This window comes from Neopsephotus bourkii, unplaced genomic scaffold (genome assembly GCF_033783945.1).
Source record: "Neopsephotus bourkii isolate Nb327-2 ecotype Australia unplaced genomic scaffold, CSIRO-AGI_Nbou_v1 NB_107, whole genome shotgun sequence".
Classification (NCBI taxonomy): Eukaryota; Metazoa; Chordata; class Aves; order Psittaciformes; family Psittacidae; genus Neopsephotus; species Neopsephotus bourkii.
In genome coordinates, this window is record NW_026900624.1 from 6,037,770 (window position 1) to 6,050,323 (window position 12,554).

Consider the following 12,554-nt stretch of genomic DNA (forward strand, 5'->3'; position numbering starts at 1 on the left):
TATTGCTCATTGTGTTAGCTAAATATAATCTGTTTCAGGCACAGCTATACATGGTAGATTCACTCCTTTATTTGATTACACAAACATTAGCACTGTGATATCCCATTTGGAAAGACAGACTCCAAGATACTGCTTGACACAAACAGTAACTAATAATAGTAATAATGGTATATGTACTTTCAGTAAAAAAACAGCAATAATGGCATATTCACTTTCATTAAAAAACAATGTTGTTCTGGTGATTGATATGGATGTCCTGGAACCACTGTATTCCACAGGTATTCTCTGCTTCCATGACACACTGATTAATAAAGTCACTTTAAAGTTCCTTTGTTCTGTCTAGAGTAATACAAAAGGGGTTTGTTACAATCTCTTTCTTATTAACAGACACAGTTGAGCAACACATACAGCAACCTTCATCAATTTGAAGTTATACAATATGATTGCAAAGGCTGTATACCACTTGAGAACCAGAATGCACAAAGAATGTTTTCTGTCTATTTCTGACCCACGTGATAATGTTCAAAATTTGTACTTTTTTTTTTTTTTTTTTTTTTAGAATATGAGAAAATGCTCATCAGCCATTGTGAGTTTGTCTGGCTCACATTTTACTCAGTTTGTGCTACTTTTGGCTTTGGCATTCCCATTTACCACATAGGTTGTATTTTATTTGGAGATTCCTCTATGCTTCAGAGGACTCAAATAAAAGTAAACAAACCAGCTGTTTTCCATTGTACATAGGACAGTGTGCTGACATTTCCTTTGCAACATGGCACTGGAGCTGTCATTATAGCACATTCATACAATGAATTACATACATTTATACTATAGCACATTTGTACAATGAATTGTTTAGGTAGTCTTAGTTATCAATAGAACAGGATATGTATTTTCTGGGAGACACATACAAAAATTACTTAAATTACCACCCTCTCTTTTGACCCTAACACATATGAAAAGCACTCAATTATTTGTGAAACACCACATAAATATGAAGTTTGATTATGTACTTATTTGGTTGTTTATGTATTTATGTATATATGGATGCATTTTTATGCTGGCCTGGGTTTTGGATCAACACATGCCCAGTTCCAGCTGAAATACATGTGAGGTTAATGTTCAATGTCTCTCAAAATGAAGAATTCTTGTTTAAAAGACCATTTGTACATTTCAGCAAGTTAGATGTTTTGCCTCAGGACTCCTGCACTCTAGCCATAATTTCAGGGAAAGACTGAACAGATACATAATCTAAAAAGTCACCCATGGCATGAAGAAAAACAGAAGTCATGTCATAACCAAAAATGCAAAGGAAGTAAATATATATATGTCAAAGTTCTCAAATGTGTAAATCCTCATGGCTTCACTGATTTCAACAAAACTGTGCCATTTTACAAGAGGATTTCCAGCTCTTGGAAAAATAAGAAGGTGTAGTATCCTTTGTATTTCTGCATTTCTGTATGTAGAATAGGAATTATACTAGTGTTTCCTCAAAGATATTCCAGTTCATATCTTTATTTAAAAAGTAGAAAAAGAAAAAAATATAGCTTTTTAAAAAATCCTAACCAAAGTTTTGAAACAGACTTGGAAAAATACCAGTCACTGTAAAATCAGAACTTTAACACGTGGTATAAAGCACTACACTTAGCTGTAACACTTAAAAATGTTCTGACACTGCTTGTAAAATCATATATAGGACTTGGACTTAAAGTTTTTTTCTGTTATTCTGTTCCCTGTCTCCTTTTTTTAATGTGTTCTTTTTTTTTCTTTTTTCAATTTTTTCAGTTTTTTTTTCCCCAGAGTTGAAACTTCTTAAAACCTCTGCTTCAAATGAAAGAAAATCTGGTCCCAGATGTCACTAATTGGGAACAGGTTAGCAGAGAGATTTAAACAGAGATGCCTGAAGTTACAATTCATCATGTGGGATCTGACAACAGCCTGTTTCCCTGGGCTCTTTCATTTAGTTTGCATAGTAATAAGCTTTAACTAGTACCACCTAAAACACAAAGGACTCATTTAAGCAGGAAAATTGCATTAATAATCATCTTTCTAAATGCTATTAGTGTTTGCAATATACTATATGCTGTGTACATATCTCCTTTCTATCCAGAGGTTTGGCATAAGCACAGATTGAAAAGAAATCCATTGTTCAAAGTATTTTGTTTCTCATATCAAGCAACATGTTTCTTAACTTCTGACACTTAAAAAGTACATTTTAATTGAAAGAGTAAATGTCTTTCACAGATTATTAAAGAACATTTCAAAAGTCATTTTCTCTAATGATATTTGGTGAGGGAAGGAGGAGTAGGGGAATTGTGGTTAGTTATGATGTAGATTTGGTTTTGCTGCTGGAATCAGCAGGAATTTTGCTATTAATTTCAAGGGCAGAAGGATCAAGCTAACTACATTACAGTTGCACTAAACAAATCAATGGAAATAGTTACTGCCCAGAGGGTTGAAATGTGCCATGCTTTATTTGAAAGCTAGTCTTAAAAAAAATTAAAACATCTAATTGCAAATAACCAAGACAGTTTTGTATATGTACATGCACGCTTGGTCCAAAGACTAATGAAGTCAGCCAACAACTGTTAACGAGTTCTAACTAGTTAAGATTGCCTGATACTTAACAGACTACTATCTGCTAATTATTTAACAGAGAGAGATACTAACACTTATGCTTAATTAAAAAATTGAATTAGTATTTATAAGATTTCTTTTTCCTACGATACAGTGTGACAATGTCATTAAACATATAAATTCTGGCATGCTCCAAATTGCAGTATTTTGTGAGGCTTATTATCCATTGTCCTGTGTTTCAAGTTTTGCTTTCATTTTCTTTGCTTTATCTCAAATGACTGTATAAGCATCTGGGCAGTTTGGTCCATTGAAGCCTATGGCAAAATTTACCTTACTTCATAGGAAATAGGATCCAATCCAAGTTATGTGAAACATTTTACATTGTGGAGATGACTTTAGACATACTTCGTCCTTCAAATAAAATGAAAAATAGCATTCAGTTGGTATTTACCCATATACTAGTTAGCCATATATTCGTTATTCTAGGCTGTCATTCATTAATGTATAAATTCTTTTTACTCTTAATTTGTAAGTATTAAAATTTGCACTTCAATACTGCAGTTGAGATAGATACATTGGTTCTGAAACAAAGGTTTTAAATAGCAAGATCCTATTTTCTTTTTCAAGACTAGTTTTCATTGCTGGATTCATAGCTCATTATAATTACTCTGGTATGCAATACTAGAGCCTGACCTCCATTCCTGTAGTAGTCCTTGACATACAGTGTTCTACTGTGGGAGTCAGGCAACCGCTGGACATTGAGGAAGGTGTATCCTTTTTGGGAGCCTCAGCTCAGGAGAAGGGGAGATGCAACTTAAAATTGAATTTCAACAAAAAAATAAGTTTTTCACTTAAAAGCAAATTGGTGTAAATTTTTCATTTAGTGCAACTGGCAGCTGCACCTGAATTCTAATAGAGAATCACCTCCCCATTGGATTAAAAAGATTCTGTAATTTTTCTGTTCATTTAATCCCTGGTTTCTTCAGTGGGTTCATACAATGTCTCCAAACAGAAGAGCTTGGAAGGCTTCCCCATGTAGGTGAAATGGAGAAAAGCAAACTGTCTTCTTCTTACAACAATTGTGTTAAACAGGCAAGTAAAGGCCATAAGTAAGTTATGAACAATTTGTCTTACAGGATATTTCAAGATCTTGAAAGAAGCATTCAAACTACTCTTTCAAGCTCAGAATGTCTTATCTTCAACATTTAGTAAGGAAATAAAACAGTATCCACCTGAACAAATGGCAGGAGTGGCAACTTTGGCTGGTGGAGGGAAGAGAAGAAAGATGACAGGAATCACCATATCTGCTTTGTATCATGTTATGTAGCCATACACCTCCACACAAGACTGGGACAGAAGGCGGCACAGCATGAAGTACAGCTGTTTGAAGGGGTAGTGAGACATATCCATCATAACCAGAGGCTGTCTTACAACTAGTAATGCAGGCATACAAAGGGACAGGAGCAACTCATTGAAGTACTTGCTCTGCTGCACTGAAATTTGAGGCCTTACCTTCTGACTCTGTGGCTGTATCAAGTGTGTAAGAGTCTAACAGGCTCCCACTTGAAGAAGTTGCAGAAATGGAACATGATTTTATCATGAACTTTGGAGGGGTCAGAATGAAAAATGGTAGTTGGAGGCAAAAGGTACAAATGCTATTCCTGGGTTTGTGATGTCCATAGTGTGCTCAAAGCATTACTGGTAATTACTGTTAGTTCTGAGTTTTACATTAAATTGACTACTGTAATGAAATAAAAACACCAAAATTACTGTGAGAACAAAAATGAAAAGCATTTTTACAATTCTTTTAATCTTCTAGAAGTACTAAGAGAACAAAAAAGAGACTAACAATTTTTGCTCATACATGCTGTGTCTCCTTTTGAAAAACCAGTTTGGCTTCCCTGTGAGGAACAGGAAAATAAAACTACTATACTGATTGGAAATATAATTTTCAGACTAGATTCAGTCCACACAGACACAGCTCTCAGATCTGTCCTACAGATCTAAAGAAAACAAGGTAATGCAACTTCTGCTGTAGAGTAAAATTTTCCTTGCTCCTAAACTAGCCATTTGCAGCCACTTTAGAATATGAATTTCAAACAGATTTGGCTGTACTAGACCCTCTGATATACTAATGGCAATTTTTAACAATATGAGAAAAATAATATAGTGGAACCTTTTTGCAATTTGTCTGAATCTAAACCTATCATGTATTGGCAAGATGGAAATTGTTTAGTTAGGTTGAAAATGGCATACATTACTTTAAGAAACAAATCCCCTATGAAACAAGGAATTTAAACACCAGTGGAACTGTTAAGTACTTGAAGTGACAACCTATGTTAAGCATCTTCCCAAATGAAGGCCCAACACACAGGAACTGATACACTTCAATATTTACTAGCTATGCAGACCAAGAAACAGGCTGTTGTCTACTACCTGATGGTTTATTTCACATTAGCCTGACATTAAGAACTAAAGTGATATGCTAACCTTACAGAAGGTTACGATTATTGAGGGTTAATATACACTGCAAACAACGAATAATATAAGCAAAAATTTTACTCTAGGAAGAAAAGTCCAAATTTTATCAGAAATCTTATAATAGATTGCTAGGTATACTGTATACACATATATATCCATATATAGGGAGATATATGTATGCACACAAATATATTAAATTTCTAATCAGCCAGGAGGAGTCTTTAGGTGGAATTCAGAGTCCTAGTGTGCTAATTAGTAGACTTAACTGTGAACTGAGTAGGCATGTTAATGATGGACAGTGTGGTAGCATCTGGGTAGACAGTGAATAAATAGTGATTTCACTATTTATCCTTTCATTAATAGTTTTATCCTAATATAATTACATTCTTTTCAAAATCCTAAACTTGCACAAATCTCATGAAGTTGAACAAATAACAGGATTACTTGCTGTTAATAGCATTAAGCTGAAGTTAATAATGTAAAATATACTCTTCTTAAATGCCTGGAATTCATTAAAGAAAAGGTTATACATTGTAGCTGTGGTGGACTGAATGTTAATCTAATGCAAATGCCTTGGGAACTTCCATTAATACACAAATTTTCATCTGAAATATATGAAAGTATTATTATAACCTTGGACAGCAATATTCTTCTAGATGTTAAACTGTTTAGTTTGAGGTTTTAAGAAATATATGCATTAAGGAACCACATAATTTTTTGTTGAGTCTTAGCTGAAAAGTTAATTCTTCAGAAAAGATATTCTAGAGGGTTACACATTCTGGAGTGTTACAGGAGCCTCAGTGAATCAGTAAATGCAGAGTGAACTATTCTGCTTGAATGAACAACAGATACAGTCATGTTCCTAAAAAAACATGACTAACATCAGCTTGATTTTGAACTCTGGTGGTTTTTGTTTTTATAGGCTTTGGAGATGAAAACTTAAAACAGAAACATGAGTTTCTTCTCACCATGTATTGAAAGTATGTATAGTAGCTTAATAATCTTAAAGAATAAGAGAAGAGATGAATCCTTAACTAAAGCACAAAAGTCAACATAATTTTAACCAGGATCATTACTCTCTAATATTTCCTATATGTTATGTCCCAGTTTTCAAGAATAAAACCAATTAAATAATAAATAATAAACCAATAAACTAGACTGCAATTCAGTCAGATTTGGAAGCCAGGATCCCTTCATGTGTTATGAAAATATTAGCTCAAAATTCTTACTTAGATATCTCAATAGCCTAATAACAGAACACACCACATGCCCAACATTGTCTAACTAGGTGACTTCACTCTTTATCGGTTTTAAAACATAAACACATTATTTGCACTTCTTATATTCTCAGCATGAGTGCTCAGTATCAGCAGCTGAACAAAATAAACAAGGCTCATGTAAGACCAGAACTGCATCTATGAATGCAAACCAAGGGTCCATTTAGTTTAGTATCTTTTCTAATAGTAGCTGTAAGTGGATACTCAGCAAAGAGCAACAGAGAAAAAACATTTTGATTTGACTTCCCTTCAATAGTCCTTCAGTCTGCAGTTATATTCAGCTCTCATAATTTCCTGAGCTTAATGAAGTCTTTCTGTTTACTCATCTTCAGTGGTTTTCTTTTCTAAGTGCTTGTCCACTCTCCCCTAAAATACACATAAATATTAGCATCTATAGTGCCTTTTGGTGAGCAGTTCTGTGGGTCTTCTGTCCTTCACATAAAGAAGTACCATATTATACTTTTGGAAGTTGGCTTAGCCAGCTTCATTTGGCAGTCCTTAGTTTTTGTATGAGAAGAGACGGTGGACAGCTGATCCACATCAGCTGTCCACACAAAAGCCAGGATTCTGTGGATCTGCCACCAGCCTTCTAAATCACCCTTTTCTGAGTTAAAAATGCCTAGCATGCTAATCCATCCCTTCTATAGAAACTTCACCCTTTCATTACCTTTTTTTACTTCTTTGAACATTTTTCAGTTGCAATCTCCTTTTGAAACCCAGGGATCAGATTGTGCACCATATTCAAATAGCTGAACTACATTTTGAATGAAATGTACATGATGGCATAATGGTGTGGCATAATGGTGTTCTATCATTATCAATCCTGAAAATGTCTAACAGTCGACCTGGTTTTTTTTGGCTGTCACTGAGCAATGAATCAATATTTTATGAAACCAGAGATCATAACCTCAGAATCTTGCTCTTGAGTGGTAACAGCTGGTTCAATTTTACATATGACTCAACTCGATTTCACCATGTGTATCACTTCACATCTATCTATGCTGAATCTCAACTGCCATTTTATTGCCCAATCACTCAGTTTTAGAAGTTCTTTTTCACAGACTTCTCTTCTTCTTTCTACCCTGAATAAACTGGTATCTTCTACAAACTTTGAATCTAAATGTTCACCTCTGCTTGAGGTTATTTATTAATATGCTGAATAAAGTAGATCCTGGCACAGACCACTGCTGAACTTTGCAAATGACCAGTCCACTGTAAACCTACTTTTATACACTTATCCTGCTTAGTCAAAATTTTAGTCAACTGCTTAGCTATGCAGGGAGCTTCCTTTTAGTTGCATGGCTGATTAATTTTATTAAAAGCTTTCAGTGAGGGTCTTAATTAAATGCATTACATATTTACACAGACTATATTGCCTGGAACAATATTGTCCACAAACGTGTTGATCCTCTGAAAGATGACCCAGAGGTCTGTGAGGCAGAGCTTCTCTTTATAGAAGGCATATTGAGTTTCTTATGTAGATCATATTTAGTTAGGTTTACACTTGTTTTAATCTTCAGTATGAATTTATAACAGAATTCTGCATGGAATGGATGACTACACATTATAAATGCTAACAAAGTATTTCCAAAGCCAAACAGGTACTGGGTTTACAAATATGGGGGCAATGAGGCAAAGAAAGCAGGGCAGTGACTTAAGGAGTGTCAGATGATGCATCCTTGCCATCCTTCCACTGGCCCAATGAATAAGGATGAGGTCCTGCCAGAATGACTGCTGGGGAAATGATTATGGTCCCAAAAATCAGAAATTCCTTCTTGCTATCTTGGCAATTCTGAGGGATACAAGCCAATTTATGGCTATACTATCTGTAAATTGGTACTGTCATGTACTAATAGTAGCTGAGCTCCTCAAGTAGCTCACCAAAGCTGTGTTTAATCCTACCCACTTATGTTCAGACTGCCTGGTCTGGAAGGAAAGCAAATCAGTACATTGCACCTTTTTCTTTTGCTTGTCAAATCCCAAAGCTGAGAAAGATGTGAAATGGTCTTACTGCTCTTAACTTCTTTGCACAGATGTGCAGATGAATTGGTATCTTCTGAACTTCCATTCAGGTTTGAGAACACATGAAGGAGACCTTGTTACTCAGTGAGCAAGGTTCACAAAACCAGAACCTGCCATTCTGTGCTTCTGAAACCTGCAGAGTCAACTCAAACAAGAAACACTAACATCTTTCAGGGTGGAGAAATGGCTCTGCTATCTTCTGTCTATACTACTGTAACCTCAGCAGTGGACATAGCCATGGTATTTCTAGTCTTTAAGCTGCTAAAATAGATTTGTTAGTATGCAAAACCAGCAACTGATGAAGCTGTATTGATTTATATAAATGGTAAACTGGATTACTTCACTTTTACTTTCACTGGAGTCATAGAATCTCAGCATGGTTTGGGTTGGAAGGGACTTTCAAAAGTTATCTAGTTCAACACCCTGCAATGAGCAGGGACATCTTCAACTAGATCAGGTTGCATGTACTCTTCTCTAAGCCAAATCACAAGTTTTACCAAAAATGTAAAGTCAGATGATTAATTCCTTTTTCTGTAATTCATGAGAAGAAAAAGAACTAAACAACTAATTGTGAAAATCTAGAAACCTGGAAGGCTAAAATTGTCAGGGAAACAAGGTAAACAAACTTCCATAGTTATTACCTGAAGCCTTTCTAGGCCAGATGAAAGGTTACTTAAGGTACATAGGAAAATCTTAAAAGAAAAATTCAGTATTTAATGTGAAAATAACTGTATTAACTAAAGTTACTATAAGTGATACCCCACAGCCAGTTTTCCACAGCCAGATACACTACCTCTATCTTCTATATACCACATTGACTTATAATGCTTAGAATGCACAATCTAAATATTTTCTTTTTCTACTGTCTGGAGTATGGCTAGTATCTGAGGCCCATCAATGAAAACTCCCTACAGTGCAAAAACAAAGGTGAGTGAAAAAAAGTTGTCTGGATAATAACATTCCCAAGGTAGTGTATACACTTCTAATTAGTATTTATATTAAGGGTGGCTACATTTGTAAAGATATTTGTTAAGGCATTTAATTGTGTATGAATATAACATGAACTAGCACCTAAATAGATTTAAAACTCCATTGAAGTTTTTATATTGAAAACTCCATGCCCATGAAGGACAAAATGGAAAACAGAATTCTTTTTAGAGGCCAAACAAAAGCACATGCATGCCAAAATATTCCTTATTAAAACTGAGGGCAGAAAACTACAGTGAGGGCTGAACACACAAATGGAGAACAGGCTAATAGGAAGATGTCAGTGTTCACATTAATTAGTTGTCTTGTTTGTGATAATAGTTGAGCTGCTTAGCACCCTCAGTATTTTCAGCCTCTTAGCTTTTATCAATAATATGTAACTATAAAATAAGGAGCAACAGTGCTATCTAAGCAGCCACAGATTAATAACTCGTGTGTGAGCAGCAGCTTTACATTTAGAGAACAATTAATTTCATTTTCTCCTGTTTTAATGAAGACTAGTTTATTACAGATCTTTTGCAAAAATGAACTGATGCAAGATGCAAGGAGTGAAGAATGTGAGTTCCTGAAGATGTGTTGCTCATGTCTATAGCCAAAGTTTAGTCAGCACTAAAGTGTGGAAACCATATGGTAAGCTTCACAAACACTCTGACAGTACTGCTGCAAAAACTACTTAAGACAGCAAGGAGCATGTTACAATTACAACATTCTTACTGCAAGCTTCGCCGCCATGGATGAAAGAGGCAGCTATAGCAACACAAGGAAAACCAGAATATTTTAGGGGCAATTGCTGGGTGTTCTGCAATAGAAGCTATACATGAAGAACTTTTTGACCTTCAGTGGTTCTAATAATGATAGTTACAATTGTACACTATTGAACATAAAAAAAAAAAGAACTGTGGGTTTGTTGCGGTTTGGGGTTTCTTACTTTTCAAACTTACAGTGTACTGTAGTTTGAGACTGCAGTGAGTTGTGGCTTTAATTTGTTTGCAGGGCATCTCAAACAAAATACATCTTTTTCACAGATACATTTTTTGTCCAAAATAGCAGCAAAACCCAACATCCATTCAACTTCTTTCAAATAATTCAAGTAGCTAGGCCAATGTCTGTTCCCCACCCAGTATACTGCAGAGCAAGTAGACTTTCAGTATCTGATGAATCTTTTATGCCTAGGTTTATGAACTGGATGGTGGAAAGGACATCCTTAGCTTTTAACACTCCTATGGACATGAAGTGTAAGCTACAACTCTGCACCGATAGTTATGATTCTAGCCAAACTGTTAGGAATCCTTAGCTGTCCCTGGTAAGGGAGGCTCTCTCCAGTTAATATTTGAAATTCAATTTACCTGCTGCTTTGGTCCATCACATAATGTGAGATTTAAGAATTTTCCAAAATACAAGAATCTTCCTAAGAATAAACTTTGCAAAGTGAAGAATCCCATTAAAAATCCCTCCTTTCTCTACCCAGACACTGTAACTGTGTAGAAATACAGCATCACAGTGTTTGATAAAGACTATTCTATACAGCACAGAAAAAGCATACATAAATGGTCATGACTTGCCTTACCAATGAATGGCAAATACTTTCCACTGTGAACCGCTGCTTCCCTGGGTACACTTGGGCTGTGTTACATCTTAAGGAGCTAGCGTAAGGTTGCGATCTATTAGACTGGCCTATTCAGCACACTGGCAAACTTGTGAAACTATTTTTACCTCAGTGTTAAAATTTCCTGCCTGCAACTGATTCTTGCTCTGTGTTACTCCAACTGTATTATTGCAATTTCCCTTTCATTCAACTCTCCCGAGTGATTTCTAGTTGAGCTGGTATAGTTTTTGTAAATAAGTCTTCTAGGGCAAACGTCAAAGGCTAAAACAAAAAGGAAATGGAGGCAGAAAGGAGGTTAGATTGTCTAAAGTACTTTTTAGAAACTAAATTAAATTGCTCTTTTGTTTTCCTAGTGTGTTCATACTTCTGTTTCTTGTACTTAACTTTAACAGCCTGGGCTACATTAAATAGACATAAAAATGTGCAATTTTATTCACTTCCATTAAGGCTTCTGACAATAGGTACTTGGATAAAGAATGACCTTATCTGATCCTAGGTTACTACTTAAGTAGATGGCTGGAGAATTATTACATGGGAGGTAACAGATAACAAAAAGTACGTACAGACTTCTCAACCCTGGGCAAAGCTATATCAGCACTTAGACATTCTTAGACTCTGAATTTGAAACACAAATACACATTAAGCAAGCATCATTAGTTATTTTGGACATAATTTTATGGAAAGTATTAGTGACAAATTATTAACTGGCATAGCAAACTGCAGAATGATCATACATGAGACTCACATACACACAGACTCAAAAACAGAAAATATAACCCATAGAGTGCTTAATTTTAGTTTTATGTGAGGAAGAATGCAGTACAGATTTTTTATCATGCTGTAGGGAAGTTTATTAATCCCTAATCGCTGGGAGTGAGTCTGGGACTGGAATGTGGCACTGGCAAATACACATTTCTGTAGCTAATAGGCCTGCTGTAACAACTAAAAATAAACAACTAGGTCTTGGATTATGTCACTAAGTAACAAAAAAATATGTCATTTCAAAATACAGCAGAAAGATGGCATTACCTTTTTTTCATTCCCCCCCCCCCCCCCCAAATTTTAAATGGCAAGTTGCGTGGCAGCTACACAACTCCAGGACTGTCTCAAATTGAAAAGGTGGGAATCCACTGAGTCACAGATTTGCTCTTCATATCCAAAATAACCCGGAATATTCTACCTCAACTAGGAGAGAGCAACTCCTCATAGCAGCAGAGGACAAAGAACCACCCTTTCTGTCTCCCAAAAAATTATACCTTTCCTTCTCTGTCTTATAGGGCTTCTTCAGTTGCAGTCTATTCGTACTATTTATGCAGTTTGGAGTGCTTTTTCCTATTTAAATCATAGAATAATATTGGTTCTGATTCTCTGCAACTACTGAGATCATGTAATTTCTGAGTCTTTGGAAAACCTTCACATCGTGTGTGCATATGGGTGGATTCATTATGAAGACAGAATTATTAACTCTGTCCACAAGAAAACTACTGAATAAATTTTGAAAACATTACTAAGTTTTGGAACCCTGAACTCTTCCCAGAAGGGATAAAAACTTTCAGTTTTGCACAGAAGAATTTTACTCCATTGAAGTTTTTGCCACTCTGGGCAAT